We start from the raw sequence: 15,333 nt of genomic DNA, 5'->3' as shown, positions 1-15,333 counted from the left end.
TATAGGGTATTCCCAACCACATGACGTATGTGGTCTTTTCATTTTTCGAAAAAAAATAATAAAAATAAAAAATGGCTGTATCTCGGGAACGGTGCGTCCTACCGCAAAAATAACGAAATTTTCGAAAGACCTTACGCTGGGCATATCGGATATGCCCAACCACATGACGTATGTGATCTTTTGATTTTTCGAAAAAAAAATTAAAATTAAAAAATGGCTGTATTTCGGGAACGGTGCGTCCTACCGCAAAAATAACGAAATTTTCAAAAGGCTTAACCTAAAGCATATCAGGGATAAGAGTAATGATAACCATAAACTTGATAATCGATGAAATTTCAACAAAAAGTGATGAAATCCCAACAAAAACATTCTGTAAACAGGAGCCAAGTTCTTATGGCCGTAAAAAGTTGTGAGATCAAACAAAATAGGGCCAAGTTGGTTAGCTTAGAAATACCTCTTGCAATACTGAAAAAAGCGTTTGTAAAAATTAGTTTAAAAGAACGCTATTTAATTTTTAATGAATTACATGGAGGGCTAAATTATTCAAACTTGGCCGCTACCTAACACCTTTTATGGTCAATGGTTTAAAAAGTAACGGCCAAGTTCGTTAGCTTAGAAATACCTCTTGCAATACTGAAAAAAGCGTTTGAAAAATTAGTTAAAAAGAACGCTATATAATTTTTAAAGAGTCACATGGGGGGCTAAATTATTCAAACTTGTTACTTTTTAAACCAATGACCATAAAAGTTAGGTAGCGGCCAAGTTTGAATAATTTAGCCCTCCATGTAATTCATTAAAAATTATATAGCGTTCTTTTAAACTAATTTTTACAAACGCTTTTTTCAGTATTGCAAGAGGTATTTCTAAGCTAACCAACTTGGCCGTATTTTGTTTGATCTCACAACTTTTTACGGCCATAAGAACTTGGCTCCTGTTTACAGAATGTTTTTGTTGGGATTCAATTATCTCGGAAACTAAGTCCGAGCGACGCGACGGGTAGATATACAGGGTGGGGCAATAACTATTAGCACCTCAGATATCTTCGAAACTATAAGTTTCACAGAAATATTTGCTAAAATAAAATTGCACAGTCCGAAGGGGGCCATCCGGTGGCGATAATAGTTTTTTTGCAGGTGGAGGTACTTCGGACATTTGAAGATCACCTTAATTTTTTTTAAATGGAATAAGGTATTTTTTAATACATCAATCGGTGCAGCTGAACATTCATTATAAAGAAGTACTAACCTATGTATGTCGAAAAGTTAGTAGTTCAGGAGATATTTCCATTTAAACAACTCTAAAACACCACTACTGTCGTACTAAGACGTTAGCGTGTACTTGCTTGTGTAACGTCTTACAATTAGTACTACAGTAATGGTGTTTTAGAGTTACTTAAATTGTAATATCTCCTGAACTACTAACTTTTCGACATACATAGGTTAGTACTTCTTTATAATAAATGTTCAGCTGCACCGATTGATGTATTAAAAAATACCTTATTCCATTTTAAAAAAATTAAGGTGATCTTCAAATGTCCGAAGTACCTCCACCTGCAAAAAAACTATTATCGCCACCGGATGGCCCCCTTCGTACTGTGCAATTTTATTTTAGCAAATATTTCTGTGAAACTTATAATTTCGAGAATATCTGAGATGCTAATAGTTATTGCCCCACCCTGTATACAGTATACAGAAAAGTTGTTCAGAATGTTGTCCATGACACCAGATGTCAAGGTCAAGATTACAATTAATTTGCATTAATTTTTTTACAATTGTTACAATTAGATCTGTCCGCTGTTGCTGTTGAGATTCTTACTTGTCTTCTTCTAACGAAACGTCCTCTTCTTGGCAACAGGTGATTCTTCTGTTGTTTTTTCGTTGGTCCTCGCCGACGTCCTCGCCGTCGTCCTTCGGTCTCCGATAACATGAAGAGAGAAACGTTTTCGCATGAGAATGTGTTTGTCACACGTACAATTGGAGCTTTAATATAACTCGTATGTAAGTCGTGTAATGTTATAACTAACCTGACATCCTGGCGCTTGTCTTCCACGTTGCTGTCTATTTGGGGGCTGTTTCCTGGTTCCTGGTTGCTGGATGGTGGACGATATCTCATCACCTCTTCTTCAAATTTGCTTTCAACAGCACTCGCCTCTCAAATTTTTCGTCGGAAAGGCGATTCCTCTTCGGTGAGTTGGCCATTGTCACATACGAAAAAAGCCTTTCGACGGATACTGACGACGGCAGCGGCGTGTTCTGCTTGACAAATATTGCCTTAATGGCTGGATATTTGCCCAGAATTGTCCAATTATCTGTTTTTTCCTTGAGGAAATGTAGTATCTGTAAAACAAATTTTTTTAAAATTTCTGACATACATACAGAACAGTGTATTGATTAAGTAGACAACATTTTACAAACCTGCAAGGATGCCTCGGATGCATAGTCTATAGTTTCTTCTGTTGGGGTGTCACCGAAATCAAAGAGATCTTCATGGGTCGTTGGCAATGACGATGACGATGTTGACACGCCTGCGGCTGGCGGGTTGCTCTTCTTCAGCTCCTCAATAACTTGTATGTTCAATGACGTCATCAACGCATCTCGGTGGCTCTCTTCAATGCAACTGAACCACCGATTCTTGAAATGCGGATGGGTTAGTGCCGCAATTCCCGCCTTGTCCACTTCCGTTGTGATGAATCTCAGGTGATCCCGGAATCTAGTCTCTACGCTGTGATGCAGGTGGACACTCAAGGATCCCTAGAATGTCCAAGTACTTTCTGCCAACATTGTTAATTTTCTTCTCAGGGAGAGAAGACAAGGCAGCAACGTGCCGTAGAAAATGTTGTTCTCCCCCTGCAATATGTCGATCGCCGTGGCGCGGCGATGGGTGCTGTGCACTTCAGGTGCTCGTAAATATATAGGAATTCATTTTCCCTTAGCATATTCTTCTCTCCAAGGGCTCTACATATATCTGGAACCTTGTCCCTATTCTCGTGGAACTGCTTCAAGGAATCATGTAGGGTATTCCACCTGGTTTCCACGGGTCTTTTCAGGGCACGACCTAATATCTTTTGTATTTCTTCGGCCGCTTTCGGTCGAATTGACGCCCTCCATAAAATGTTGCATTTGTGCATCACTGCCTTGTACATTGCCAATAGATGCTCTTCTCCTTCTATGGCACTCATCATATCTGTGGTGACACACAGGTTCAGTGTGTGGGCAGCACACCTGATATGGCGGGGCAGTATGTACTCCATGTACAAGTCGTTTACGATGTCCTCTTCTTCTTCCGATTCTTCTTCTGCGTCCTCGCCTTCTTCCGCTTGCGACGAGCCCGTCTCGATATACTGCTGCAAGTCCTCTTCGTCCTCGGTTCTGATCGCGCACCCATTAACACCGAACTGTTTGAATGCTTTCACGAAATTTCGGGCATTGTCTGTAACCGTCGCCACGATTTTATCGTTTGTGAGCCCGAATTCGGCGTGAATCGAGCTCAGCATGTCTGTGATTCTATCGAATGAATGCACACCCGCGAAGCGTCGACAGGCAAGTGCTACTGATTTCCTCTCGTACGTGGGGGAAATCCAATGCGCTGTCACGCCAAAGAAACTTCGTTTTCGTGAAGACCAGATGTCCGCTGTGGTGCACAGTGCACACGAACTGCACTGTCTTAAATTCTTCCGCGATTTCGTTGTTTACACTCACGAACGATTTCGCCATGGTTCGGCCCACTGTGCGCCGACTAATGGTGCAGGCGGCTTCCGGCACTCTAAAGTCCGTGTATGATTGGCGAAAGTATGGATGTTCCACCGAAAAGTCTAAACTCGATAGAATTCGGTCACTGCTTACTGCTTTTAGTTGAGAAGATATCTTGGAAAAAGTATCTAATTAAATATTTTTGCCCATCACCGCTGCTTCGATCGCCTAGGCCGAGTGGTGCAATAAACACAGCCGGGCAATCCCCCGGCCGTGTTTATTGTACTGCTATTGTGTTCTGGGCTCAGGTCTCGGGGCCCGACCCTCGGGCCTCGGAACGTGTTCATTCAAGCCTCGAGCTGGTCAAAAGGATCTTGAAGGATCCGAAAGGATCTTTGAATTAGATACAGAAACTAGTTACAAATGGATCCGTAGCTTCGGATACAAAAGTATCTAATTAAACTTCGGATACAAGATCCTTTTGGATCCGAACCTTAAGATCGCGAATATTAGTTACTTATCTTTTAGTTGGATCCGGATTTAGATACTTTTTATTTAAATACTGCCCAACTCTGGTATCCGTGCAGCAGAAAGTGTTGTTAACCATGGTCGACGGTAAAGTATGTAACGCCTTGACTGGAACGTTGTCGACTATGAGGTATTACATTTGTGGTGAAACCTCGAAAGATTTTAACAATTTAAAACAGCCAAGCAGAATAAATGAAGAGGCATTACAATTTGGCATCTCCATTTTACACGCGAGAATAAGATTATTCGAAAGTCTCTTGCACTTGTCGTATAAGTTACCAATTAAAAAATGACAGGCACGATCAGATACGGAAAAACAAATTTGCAATGAAACGAAAAAATCAATACAAGAGAAATTTAAAATTCAAATGGGTCTGCTTGTGGACATACCGAAGTCGGGTTTCGGCAATACTAATGATGGCAACACTAGTAGAAGATTTTTCGCAAATCCGGATGTAGCTGCAGATATAACTGGTGTAAACTCCGAATTAATACACAAATTCAAAGTAATTTTAGAATTACTATCTAGTGGACGTAAAATAAACATTGAGAAATTCACACGATACACGACAGACACAGCCAAATTTTATGTGCAATTATATCCATGGTATCCGATGACCCCCACATTACATAAAATTCTTGTTCATGGTCCAATTATCGCAAAACATGCATTGCTAGCAATTGGATAACTGTCGGAAGAAGCTGCTGAAGCAAGGAATAAACATTTTCGATTATATCGACTACACCATGCGAGAAAATTTTGTAGAGTGGCATGCAATTTAGACGTTCTGAACCGATTGCTTCTGACTTCCGATCCAGTTTTAAGCAGTATGAGACGAATACAGAAAAGAAGTAAAGCCATTTTTAACGGAAACTCTGGAAATGCTTTCGCCCGAGGAAAATGAAATTGAAGCAAGTTCTTCAGAGGAAGCGGACGAATCTTCAAATGAAGAATCATGCGTATCATCATTCTCAGATGAATAAATGTGAGTTTACCATAAAATTGATGCTGGCAAAATTGGTGCTCGTCGTTGGAGGTACAACCAGCAGGTATTTCCAGAAATCCGACCCAGGTACGCGCGGGTTTTCTCCCCAATCAAGAAACACGGAGTTTCCCTTAATAAAGAATCACGGGTAGCCCTCATAGACACGGAAAACACAACTGCCCCAGCAATATTATATATTATATTATATTATATATATTATATTAATGTGGATGTATCATATGTTATATTATATTATATTCTATTATATTATATTATATGGTGAAATAGGAAATTTAAATTATATTGTTTATATTATAGTAATTCGCGCATATTGTTAAATCAGTCAAAAATAATACTTTCAATAAAAATTGTTAATTTTTATTTGTTTATAATAATTTTTTTAAAGATAAAATACTATATATAAGTTAGTAGGTACATTTTAAACGTGTTAAGCAAAAAAATAATTTTGGCCACCTAGATTGATCAAATACCCCACTAGTCGGATTGGTAATTATACAGAAAAGTACTGCCCACTCCGATTTTGATAAAATTTAAGTTTGTAGCGTCAAAATGTAAACAAACGTCGCACCGAAACAGACTTACGTTGCAGCGCAGCGTGCAGGAATACGAAAAATTCAATACAGTATTCGCGATAGTTTTTTGCAAATATCTCGAAAACTAAAACGACCCCCCTATATTGGAAAAGGAGAAAGCTGTTCAGAATGTGTTGCTGCATAACATATTTAAATTTCATAAAAATCGGAGTGGGCAGTACTTTTCTGTATAATTACCTAATCATTATTGTTAAATGACAAAAACAAGACAATTCCAAAAACACGTGTCCCCTATTTTGGTCCATAGATTACGTACACAAAGTTACATAAATATCGACAAACAATTAATAAGAAATATTGCAAAGAAAAGAGGAATTTTTAAAATATTAATTAAGCAATTTTTGACTAAACAACATTGACCAAAACACAGAAACAGAAATAGGGTTCTCACCCCACCTTTGAGGACTATTTTCACACCCTGAACATGAATGTCAGCAGCTAAGAAAAAATACGTGTTACGTATTTTTCAACAAACTATATCCTGTGTAAATTTTATCACAAAATTTCATTAAATGATTAAATTTAACTTTAACCTCCGAGAATCTTCTTCATAATAATAATTAATATCTTTAATAACTGATATCTTATCACTCTTTATCAGAACCAGATACATTTCAAATAAAAAGTATTGGAAATAGTAATTACTTTTCTTTAATCCCAGGAACACATTTGTAAGCTGGGATTGCTATTTGAAATAATTATTAGTTGAAATTCGAACTAATATTTTCATGGGAGTATATGAGAAATATTGTCGTCCATAATGGACCTATTAACGAATCGTGCAATGATTATAATTGTCTAAATAATTTCTTATAATTGTCGAGTAGCTAGTTCCGAGATTCCAGTGCCAGGGAGAAAACGGTTTTGTTCTTCCTCGTTTTAATCGAGTACCAGGCAACGAATAGGTGAGACATTTACGGATTAGAGAAACCCAGTCGCCTTTAGCAAACGCGGGCGGATCAAACGCTTCAAGGATCCTGTTAGAAATCCTTCAAAGCCACAATTCCCTATCACTTAGGTGGAGCACCATGTGTCTGCGGTGTGTTTTCGAGCCGTTCGTGGGATTTAATTTCCATCAAAAGCGTTCGGATCTTCGGATTAATTCGATTCTACGTTATCGGCGGTTAGGTGTTCGCCGGACGTGTGCATGCATGCATGCTTGCTTACCGAGTATGCAAATCAAATTCAGCCAGCCTTGAATAATATGCAGGACGTTTTTTTATCAATTCGTGTTCGAATATTTAACACTGAACAGAAATCACACCCCTCGGAGACTTTTGAAGATGTTAATGCAACTCTGGGAACATATGTACAGCTCTTGCAAAACTATTCACTCCTTGCGATTTTTTTTACAGTTACAGTGATTTCAAGTTCTCCATGGTTTATAATTGATTTATAATACTTCTTTTCATTAGAGAGGGAAGGGTTATTCTTGGCCTAGCCCTTGGTCGAGATACAGGGCGTTCCAAAAGTGGGGGTGTTATAAAAGACGAGAGGTAGAGGGGAATTTTCAAAACATTTTTCCTTCATCTTAGATAGGGCGAGTTTATACTCATTTTATGAGGAAATCTTCCGAAGAAGACGAACGGAATATTCTTAAGTGGAAATTCCTACTAACAAGCGAGGTAATCAGAGTTTCAGAGAACGGAAGCGCCCGGAAGCGCCTTCTAAGCGGTCCGTCAATCGAAAACGAGTTTAGAGCACATTATTTGAATAAGTGATAGCGGTCGTAGGATTGTAAGAGACGAAACTCGGAATTTGGACAGCCTCAGGCTACAATAAAAGGAAATTGTCCCGAAAAAGGCTCTTCTCTACTAGAGATATCGGATGAAATTAATTTAAGAACGATTCCCAACTACTGATAATTGAATTTCCTGAAATTACTAGACTGAATTTCCTGTCCGAATCTTTTCTTTATGGTAGCATATCTAACTTGGAAACTAGTTAAAAGTGTCCGGGTTTCAGACGGAAAAGTCCGGGGACCGCAATTTTATTTCGAAAACTCGGAAAATTTTCGAATTCCGTTTTCAATATTTCGATAATTCCCGCAGGAATTACACTCCGGGACAAAAAGATAGCACACTTTAAAATTAACGTAATATTTATTTATTTAACATTACAACCAAGGTTTTATTTTTACACATTCTTGCAACATATCGCTATAAACAGACACAAATGAAATTGAATTGAATTTCTCCAGTGTATAAAATTTTTATTTAAAAAAAAAAGAATTTTTAAGGAAATATGGTGTGACAAAATGATAGCACATTTAACTTAAAATTATGTATAACAGTAAATCAACGAATGACAATTAATGCTTAATATTTTGTGGCTCCTCCTTTACATTTAATAACAACCATCATTCTCTTTGGCAAAGATTTATAGAGTTTTTTAATTGATCTGAGAAATGAGAAAAGTGTGACAATGAGTCGTAACTTTGGCGGTGGTTCCCTAATGATATGGGCTGCGTTGAAAAGCTGACAAAAGAACTCCAATGTGTTTCATAAATCACAAAATGAATTCGGAAAATTATACGGATTTGTTAGACATGGTTCTAATACCTTTTACAGAAAATACTGAAGATGACAATTTTATTTATCAGCATGATAATGCTGCAGTGCACGCGTCGAAGCACACAAAGCAGTGGCTTCTTGAAAGAAATATCAATGTTTTGCCGTGGCCTGCTTGTTCCCCGGACATAAATCCTATTGAAAATGTTTGGGGTATCATTGCGCGACAAGTTTATAAAAACTGCAAACAATACAACTCCATTAGCGAACTAAGGGATGCGGTAACTGAAGCATGGGCGTCTGTTAAAACAGAAACGCTACAAAAGTTAGTTTCGTCAATGCCCAATCGCATTTTTTAATGTAATTCAAAAAAATGGAGGTTACACTAAATATTAAAATAGATATAATAAAAAAACAATTGTTAATTTCAACTTTATCCGTATAAAACGAAAATGACATTATAGAAATTTCGCAGTCTGTTCTGTGTAAAATTATATTTTTGTTTTCTTTTATCAATAAATGTTATACTTATGTTTTGAAATCGGTGTGTATGCTTTCTTTATGTAATCCCGAAATGCTACCAAATACAAATTTTTCATTGGTAATGGTATAATTATAAGAATTCATTACAGAACACAGTGACTTTATAGAAATTTCGGCGAGTGTACAGCTCGTGCAAGATTTCCCCAACAATTTTCAATAATGTTGAGGTCGGGTGATCTTGCTGGCCAATCTAAAACGCGAATTTTTTCTCGAGAAAAGTACTCTTTTACTACTTTTGCTGTGTGTACTGCGACATTATCCTGCTGAAAAGTATACTTCTCTCCAGCAATTCTGGTCGCGTACGTGTTTATTATTTTGCTATTCATTTTTCCTGTTATAAATTTGATTTCGATTTTACCATAGTGTTCCTAGTTTTACCAAAACTGTTCCTCTTTTCGCATATCGTGAAAATAGTAACTCAGACCATCAGGTCCATCTAATTGTAAGTTAAACCTCTTTTCATCCGTAAATATTATTCTTCGCCATTTCTTTCGCATATGAATATTCTTTTCCGCAAAGTGTAACCGATTGTTCTTATGTTGCACAGTTGACCAAGACTTTTTCTTTAATTTTCTTCGTTGTATGTATTTGCATTTTTGTAAAACACATCTCACATTCCTTATATTAGTGTTTACACCAACACTTTGTGCAATTTGCCTTGCAGTCATCTTAGAATTGGATGCTGCTCTTAGTATTGCACGACACGACGCACAGTGGTTCCAAACGCCCAAAAGCTGGCCAAAACCCCAAAAATGAATTATGAGCTAGGACGTTTTTACCCATTGGGATGGGTACTCTAATAGTGACTCCGTAGTGGGGTAAACGGGAAAATGCTTGCATTTTTTTACCTGAGTTGCAGTCGTAGTCGAAACTTCGCTTTCGTTAGACAGGCATTTTTCACGCGCGTGAGCGTACGTACGAAATATAAGTGCAAAGTGTATAAGTTATATTGGAAGCTACTGATTTTTATACTACATAATGGATACAGTTTGTGGAGGTAAGTTCAATCGTTTTTAGTGCTGAATTGTTAATGTTAACCGGTTAACAATTACACGGAAGGGGAACGTAAATTTTGACGCATACATTTTAAAGATGTAGTGATAAGTTAAAACCTCCACACACCTCCAGCAAATAACTTACATAGGGTCTTAGATTATACTATTATCTTGCAAAATCTAAAATCTTAATTGCCAATTCGCGCCATTTCTCACGTACCACCATTTTATATAACTCAGTGTAAGCATTTTATTAGCTTTCACCAAAATATCTCGGAAAGTATGAATGATACTAAAAAATGTTTCAAATAAAAATTTTACGGTTTGAAGGAACACATTTGACGATGGTATGCGTTTGACTTATTAGTGACCTTGAAATGTCCTGCGAAGGTCACGGGTCAATTTGTGAAAAAAAAGTTATTTTTTTAATATATTCTTATAGCTGACATTCAGACAATTTCAAAACAATATAATAACATTATTTTGCGTTAATTTGTTACCGAGATATAAACGTTTTAATAAGAGAGATAGAGAGGAAGCGACCTTTAAGGGACAGACAGGTCTAAGTAAATTAATTTATAGAAGTAATTAATTAACTTTTTAATTAATTCTTAGACAAAATGTTTCAAATATTGATTTCTATTATTTACTTTCAGGGTCTCGTGACGAGAAAACAGATTTTTCAAATAATTAAGTGTTATTTGAATAGTGATATTACTATAATATCTGAACACCTTCAGAATCAGATATTCGAACAGCACGGGAAATTAATTGATGTAAATCATGAAACAAAGATCGCATTAGGGATTTTAATTTCTAAAATTAAGACAAAATGGCGAAGAGTAAAGAGAACGGAAGATTTCTTTTTTAGAAAGTTTGCTACGTGGCTTAATGTATCTGTTGCATTCCGTATACCTGCAGACAGCGACAATCATGCGAACATCATTGGCCGTCCTTCTTTAGAATTTGAAACCTCCAGCGAAAGATCAAAGCGAAGAAAGACAGCAGATATTCGGGCAAAATTTTTCAGATGATGCATTATCGTATGCAACTCAAATGAGTTTCCGAGCATCTTCTTGTGCTTTGTGGTCGCAATACGTACGATACACCTCGGAATGCCAATTTTTAAACAGAAGTAACAATTTTTTAACGTATGCGTTCGCCATATTGGATCCGCCATTTTGTTTTTTCGAATTTTGAGTCCAGATTCGTACTCAGCGGACCCGAAAACCATAGTATACTAATTGTTGAACAGAACTAACCATTTTTTAACGTATGCGTTCGCCATATTGGATCCGCCATTTTGTTTTTTCGAATTTTGAGTCCAGATTTGTAATCAGCGGACCCGAAAACCATGGGATACCAATTTTTGGAAAAATTGAAGTACGTTTAGGGGTTTTGGCCAGCTTTTGGGGATTTGGAACCACTGTGCGACGTTCCCGGGCACTTAGACTTTGCGGACGTCCAGGACTCTTCTTTTTACCATAGTTTTCCGGATTTTTCAAGAAATTCATTATTACTTTTCGACTTCTATTCATAATTTTTGCTACTTTTGTTACTGAATATTGTTCTTCTTCCAATTTTATTACAGTGTTAATTTCACACGCGTTCAATCTCTTTCCGCGACCCATTTTTGATAATATTTTGCCTTTTTTAAACAAATATACAACACGAGATAATATCACGGACTTTATTAACTATGTTCTGAGGTTGATGTTCGCAATTCGCGAGCTTCAGTGTAACTGGAAAGCGTAGATTTACTACACGTGCTATCATTTTGTCCCACTTGCGAACCACAATATTTACGTTTTCATTTATAGAATTCTGTGGAAGTAAATATTGTCGATGATATTCAGTACATTATATATAGAGGCATGTCAGAATATGTTGACATATTATTATAAAATACTCATTTTCTTCAGTTTATTCTACCAAATGAGAAAAAATAGACGATGTGCTATCTTTTTGTCCGGGAGCGTATCAAATGCGGCACGTGTTTGCTGATTGCCTCCAACTTTTGCACACATCAGTTTCCCAAGTTCCACAGTTTAGGAGGCTGCGAGCAGAAAGGAGTCGAAAAATAAGAAACAAGTGTGCAAGAGTAATCCGGAGATTGTTGAAGAATATCTCGGCTCGCTCGAAATCGTGTGAGTTTGTACACGACGTTCTCCGTTATCAGGGTAAACGACGTCGTCATCGGGACGCCATTCGTGTGTATTCATCGTGATCGCATTGAGGGTACAAGGATGTCGAGTCTAATCCCCGGAGGAGAGAAGCGTGCCCGATAGAGCGGCGTCTCTGTTCAGTCAACAGACGATCGGCCTGCAATTCCGTTCTAACATGATCGTAGCTTGTGGCATAGTAGCTCATAAAGATGTGCTTCGTTTCCCTCGCTGCTGCAGCGACAGAGGACCAGCAGAGTGCCTTCTGCTTTTGTGCATCCCCCTCTCAAAATAGCTAAATAGGTCGCGAACACGCCACTCCTGAACCCTTTGTAATCCCACGAATATGAATTTCTATTAAATTTCTATTGAATTTCTACATAGAACTCGGTCCACGATTCTTCTCGAATTCCTCAATTTTTCTACTTTGTGTTCATTCTTCTGTATTTTCATTTGCTTATTAGTTTAAACCACATAAGGTTTGTGTAGCATATAATTCTTCTTTAGACAGAAGTCTTGGTCCATTCGAAAATCCGTTCTCTGATCTTCGGATAAAATTTTAACAGACGAAATCCTACGATTCCAGCTTAATAGGTCGCGAACACGCCACTCCTGAATATTAATTTGTATGGATTTGTACATATAGAACTCAGTCCACGATTCTTTTCGAATTCTCTCGTTCTCCTGTATTATCATTCATTTATTACTAGACTGCGGATCTTAATGCATTTATAGGAAAATTTGCTAAACGAAACTCAAAATAGTAGGAAAATTTTGAAAATTGCAGATGTCAGTACACGATTTTCACATCTATTAAAATTATTAAGGGAGGAGATAACATTCTATTTGGTTTCTATATCTTGCAATCGACGCAGACAATTCTTATTTTGCATGAAGATCCGCAGTCTATTTATTACTTTAAACCACACAGGGTTTATGTAGCATATAATTCTTCTTTAGACCGAAGTCTTGGTCCACTCGAAAATCCATTCTCCGATCTTCAGATAAAGTTTTAACAGACAAAATCCTTCGACTCCAACTTCTTCACCCAACACATCATCCCTATCAGGTAGTATCTCAAAATCTGACTGTGTTTAAAATCGAACTGGACTTCCAAGAAAATTTTCTGCATTTTACGTACACTGCTCAGGTCCTTCGAACTGCAAGCATATTAAATATGCACTTTGAATAGGCACCAATCTTGCGCTTCGGGCAAATCTAGGGACCTTTACAGATTCGGTCTGTTCGCGACAGGTCAGTCCATTTTTATTCATAATTCGCAATTTCAGATGTATAAACAACTCGTGCAATAAAAAGAATCTGGGAAAATTAAATTTTGTTCGTTAGTTGAAGTAATTCTTCTGGTCGACCTTCGTGAAATTATTAATTTTTAAAACGACACACAGTGTTCGGACAGATCGATGGAAAAACTACAATTTTGTTAAGGAAAAGCAAACTTATCTTTCAATATCGTGTCAAACTCGTGATGAAGATCCTGGATAAGTCTAATAAACATCTTATTAATTTCCTTTCAACCAAAATGAAATTCTATTTTGGTTTTCTTAAGGTACAGCTATTAGAGAACATATAGGCATACGACAAATGTAAATTTTTCCTTTTATAAAAAATCAAGAACTACAAAAATGTTATAATCACTGAAACCGTAAAATAGATCCTAGGACAAGAGGTTAAATACAAAACTTTTTGCTAATTTTTCCACATACTATAATACAGTGGCCGAAATTTCTATAAAGTCACTGTGTTTTGTGCCCGTGCGAAATCAATACGGGCCGGTTTATGTACTTCTTTAAGGCCTGGTTTACGTTGTATTTTTATCCAGAAGAATTTAAAAGTTGTTGCACACGTCTTGTTGTTACTGGGAGCTCCAATTCAGCTCGAAATTGTGCTGCATTTTTCCTTTCCTTATATATATGTAGCTGCAGACCTCATTAATATTGAATGTTGTCTCTTCGACTATTTTTTATCACTACCTTTAAGATGATTTTTTCCGTAATTTTCACGTAAATTGATATAATTATTAATCACAGTATATGACCGATTAGTTTTCTTAGCAATTGCGCGATTAGAGCAGCCCATATCTTTATAAGCATCGATTGATGCTTTTTCTTCACTTGTTAGTACTTTTCCTCTCGGCATTCTCAGACACGTGAATCAAATTATAACAAACAGGATTTCTGTGAGTTCTAAAACTAATACTTTTAGAATATTCGCAGTTTTCCGTAGTTCTCTGCTCAGAATACAGAGAAACACTAAGTGACTTTATAGAAACTTCGCACTTGTGTTCTGCACCACACAGAAAAGAGTACGCAGTCCCTCTATCCGAGTGTCTACAAGGCACAAGACCAGATACGATAAATCTACACAAAAATGGTGATATTTTTAAAATATCTATGAAAAAGATGACTTTATAGAAATTTCGGCCACTGTATACTAAAATGTACAAGAATTTAATAGAACATACTAGAATATACTTGAGTATACAAGTATATACAAGATACATTATCGTGTGATCACTGACCAACTTTTGTTTGAAAAATTTATTTGTCAGGTTATCGGAAATGCGTGAACAATCCAAATGAAAATTTAAGAAAATGGATTTCTCAATATCAGATACAGTAACGAGCATAACTGATTCAACAATTTTCCTGTAAGGCTAGAAGAATTAGTTTAATAAATGACGTCTAAAAAATATTTTGAAAAATGCATTTGGTCGGAATTGAGAAAAGAAATAGTAAAAATTGATTTTTGCCAGAGTTTTTGAGCCAATAACGAAAATTTAAAAGATGCGTTTGGTCAACTCGTATAAATTATACATATACGCTCTGAAAATTTCATTGAAATTGGTTAATTGGCTTGCGAGTTATGATCGATCAAAAGTGGTAAAACCGAAAATCTTGAAAAATTGCAATTTTTGCCACTTTTGATCTATTATAACTCATAAACCAATTAACCAATTTCAATGAAATTTTCAGAGCGTATATAATTTATACGTTTTGACCAAACACATCTTTCAAATTTTCGTTATTGGCCCAGTTAAAAAAGTAGTAAAAATCAATTTTTACTGTTATTTTTCACAATTCCGTCCAAATGCGTTTTTTCAACATATTTATTACACATCATTTACTAAACTAATTCTTCTAGCCTTGCAGAGAAATTAAAGTCGTTTGGTCCATTCATGAAGAAAGTTATTCTGATTTAAAGTGTGTTGAATCAGTTATGCTCGTTAGTGTAGTTGATAGTGGTAGTCTTGAAGTGACAGCGAGGAAGAATTAGCTCGGGCCTGAT

The 15,333-nt window shown here is 36.7% G+C and overlaps 2 protein-coding genes across 2 annotated transcripts in view; one reads left to right on the top strand and one right to left on the bottom strand.

Annotated features, from left to right (window-relative positions):
• Nucleotides 1-15,333, bottom strand: part of LOC143211118 (acyl-CoA Delta-9 desaturase-like) — a 285,417-nt gene that overhangs the window by 149,038 nt on the left and 121,046 nt on the right. The window lies entirely within an intron of this gene.
• LOC143211117 (uncharacterized) overlaps nucleotides 1-15,333 on the top strand; it is a 38,334-nt gene that overhangs the window by 12,528 nt on the left and 10,473 nt on the right. The window lies entirely within an intron of this gene.

This window comes from Lasioglossum baleicum, chromosome 8 (assembly GCF_051020765.1).
Source record: "Lasioglossum baleicum chromosome 8, iyLasBale1, whole genome shotgun sequence".
NCBI lineage: Eukaryota > Metazoa > Arthropoda > Insecta > Hymenoptera > Halictidae > Lasioglossum > Lasioglossum baleicum.
Note: the sequence above shows the minus strand (reverse complement) of the source record. Positions and strands in the feature narration are given on the sequence as shown.